The sequence below is a fragment of the Homarus americanus genome, unplaced genomic scaffold (assembly GCF_018991925.1).
Source record: "Homarus americanus isolate GMGI-L3 unplaced genomic scaffold, GMGI_Hamer_2.0 scaffold24073, whole genome shotgun sequence".
Taxonomy (NCBI): Eukaryota; Metazoa; Arthropoda; class Malacostraca; order Decapoda; family Nephropidae; genus Homarus; species Homarus americanus.
The window spans coordinates 7501-11036 of NW_024734163.1; the positions used below are offsets into that span (position 1 = coordinate 7501).

The 3536-nt window shown below is 55.9% G+C and overlaps 1 non-coding gene across 1 annotated transcript in view; it reads right to left on the minus strand.

The window, feature by feature from the left end:
* LOC121870158 overlaps positions 1 to 1633 on the minus strand; it is a 4289-nt gene extending 2656 nt beyond the window's left edge. Inside the window, exon 1 of the ribosomal RNA XR_006089665.1 lies at positions 1 to 1633. This exon is cut by the window's left edge and continues 2656 nt beyond it. This is a non-coding gene — a ribosomal RNA (large subunit ribosomal RNA).
* Positions 1634 to 3536: the final 1903 nt, after the last annotated feature.

Here is a 3536-nt window from a genome sequence, read left to right on the forward strand (position 1 = left end):
ATGGCCACCGTCCTGCTGTCTATAGCAACCAACGCCTTTCAATGGGATCTGAATGAGCATTCATTTAGGCCCCTTAACTCGACGTTTGGTTCATCCCACAGCGCCAGTTCTGCTTACCAAAAGTGGCCCACTAGATACTCAGATTAGTCGCCGGAGCTTCATCCCTACAAACAAGCTCGGCATCTCACCCATTTAAAGTTTGAGAATAGGTTGAGGACGTTTCGTCCCCAAGACCTCTAATCATTCGCTTTACCGGATGAAATTCACCCTGCGAGTTCCAGCTATCCTGAGGGAAACTTCGGAGGGAACCAGCTACTAGATGATTCGATTAGTCTTTCGCCCCTATACCCAGCTCCGACGATCGATTTGCACGTCAGAATCGCTACGGACCTCCACCAGAGTTTCCTCTGGCTTCATCCTGGCCAGGCATAGTTCACCATCTTTCGGGTCCCAACATATATGCTCATGGTACTTGCCGACTGCCAGCGAGCCTGCCCCGGTGCGCCTCCGCCGTTTACCGACGGCCCGCTTCCGGGGACGGACAGCACCGCGGCGTCTTGGCAAGTCCCGGGCCTGCGCCCCCCCCTCCCATGAGGGGAAATTAAACTTCGACCATCGCCCTGACGACCTCCACCACACGCAACGTCCAGAGACGGGGGAAAGTATCTCACCCGGCAGCCGGCGGCTGGGCGGGCATGAGCAGCAGGTGAGGATCGCCAAGACGCACCGGAGGAGGCCTGTTACAGCTGCGGGCGCCGTCACTTTCATTTCGCCTTTTAGGTTTAGTAGGCCATTGACTTGCACATATTGAACTCCTTGGTCCGTGTTTCAAGGCGGTCGGTGGATCCCACCGACCTTTGCACACAGCGAGAAACAAAACCGCCGCCCGAGCGGCGTAGCTCTTCTCGACGACCGTGCAGGGCAGCCAGGACACGGTGGTTTCCCCCCGTCAGCGGGTCTCCCCAGGCGAGCTGAGAGAGAGTCGGCGGCGAGGTACCAGTCCGGCCGGGCCTTCGACGTCCCCGGCAACGGGTCGCGGTGACCTACTACGAGGCGAAATACGCCCGCCGACGCCAGCGTGAGTGGGGGCGCGCCCAAACATTTTTGGGTCGCTCAATTACAACACCCCACCCAGCCGACAGCCGACGAGCTGAATCCCCTCAGTTCGACCTTCGAGTTTCCACCCGTTTGGCTCTTAACGGTTTCACGTACTCTTGAACTCTCTCTTCAAAGTTCTTTTCAACTTTCCCTCACGGTGCTTGTTCGCTATCGGTCTCGTGGTCATATTTAGCCTTAGATGGAGTTTACCACCTGCTTTGGGCTGCACTTTCAAGCAACCCGACTCTACAGAGAGGCCCTTTCCGACCGTCCCATCTGTACCCTCACGGGCGCCGCCATACGGGCCTGTCACCCTCCATGGGCAGTGGCCGCTTTCAAGCTTGACTTAGACGGTATGGGACGGCGTGCTGGACCCTCTGAAACGCAACACCCCTCGTGCCCGAAGACATCGAGGTTATGCGCTAGGCTTTTCCCGGTTCAGTCGCCCTTACTAAGGGAATCCCTGTTGGTTTCTTTTCCTCCGCTTATTAATATGCTTAAATTTGGCGGGTAGCTCTCTCCTACTACGAGGTCGATCGTGGTCTCATCATCCTTAGGGGGAACAAGTTCCCCAACCACGAAGCGGAAGACGCTCTGCCACCGACTTTCTTCACCACCGACATTACCAGGCAGGAAGGTTTGAGGGCTTGTCGCGGGGGTACCAGCGGCCATGGCGCCGGCACTCCCACCCCTGACTCCGTTCCTTCTCATTGAGTGGTAAATAGCCAATAGGAAAAGTGTTCCAGCAGAACATCTCTCGCAGAGTCATATACACACACAGTTTTTATGCATATACGCTCGTGTTCCGCCCTTACTCGGCCGCACCTTTGCCGCTTAAACTTTGACCTCTTTCCCCGTTCCCGCATGCCACAGCAGTGGCACTTGTTTATCCGGAGAAAGAGAGCGAGAGTCGCAGTATTAATTGGCGTGAGCGGCCTTTCCGGCTGCAGAACTAGTGCTCTATCCCGGCGAGCGCCGTTATGAGGCGCAACACCGTCTTTAACGCGTTTAGAGAGAACTCCCCCTGCCTCCCTCCCAGACATGAGATAGACGTGGACTCGTGGCGAACTCTCAAAGAGAACGCCCACACCGCGTCTGACCGTGGGAGAGGGTGGAGGAGCGCGTGAGGAAGAGCACGGCGTCACCCAAGCATTCTCATCTCTCTGCCTGCACCACTACATGGTAGACTGCGGGCCCAGGCGCACTCATCAATTTAGGTTCCACTGCAATGCATGCCAAGCACTCTTTTCGAGGTGATAGACGAAATTCCGGCGGGGCTTACTTAAAAGATATCCGACCCGGTTTCGTTTCCTCTTCGTGGGATGGAGTGCCTCTTAGAACATGTGCAGCATCAGCCATGAGCGGCCGGCGGCCATTCGTGTCTCTGTGGACAGCAGGCAAAAGAGCGCCGCCTCCAGTTATTTGCGAGGGCGACAACTGTCGCTTTGTTGTGGTTGAATGTGGGTGCGCCAAGTCCATGGACTTGCTAGTGATAGGCGCACTTTGTTTTAAGGAGCGCACGCCTCGGCGCGAAGCGGCGGGCGATTAAACCCCAAAGGCGGAGGCTTCGGTTCGGGTTACCCTGGGTGTCGGGGACAGTCAGCAGGCACGAACTTCATAGCAACCGATGGATGTATATTTCCGACCCTCGTAGAGTGGCGGCGACAGCTCATATGGCTGCCGCGCGCCCATCGTTCAACTTGTCGATGTATCTGGTATTCTTCGCGATTCACATACCGACACGCGGTTTGCTGGGTCTTCATCGACCACGAGCAGTGATCCCGTTAAGAGTTGTGTATTTGCCATTTGGTCTTTGTGCGACTAACCATCACAGGTCGAGTCTCAATGAAAGGGTTTGACAGACATAGCCCAAGTTTGTGGTTTGGGTTTGGCCGGACGACTTGTTGTTGTTTTTTGACACTTGAATTTCACTCTTTTTGGGTCAAGAGGCTTATTCGCCGGTAGTAAGGAACGGACGGGCAGCCGTCCAAAGCCCCGTCCGTCCTCCTCCTCCGGTCTTCGCGCTCTCGCCCGAGTGTGGTCCACCTACAGCGTGGTGGTACCTATTTTTGGTGCGGGGGCCGGGATTGTCCTCTTTCGCTGCTGGAGTTGCCAGAGCAGAGCCCGAGACCGCCCAAATCAGGAGAGTAGTAGTAGTTTTAAGAGCGCCCCGTTCTCTTTCTCTCTGGTAATGATCCTTCCGCAGGTTCACCTACGGAAACCTTGTTACGACTTTTACTTCCTCTAAATGATCAAGTTTGGACATCTTTCCGTCAGCTCGAGGCGACGACCCCAGAAAACCCTCGCGGGCAACGGGGCCGACAATCCAAGAGCGCCAGTCCGAAGGCCTCACTAAATCATTCAATCGGTAGTAGCGACGGGCGGTGTGTACAAAGGGCAGGGACGTAGTCAGCGCAAGCTGATGACTTGCACTTACT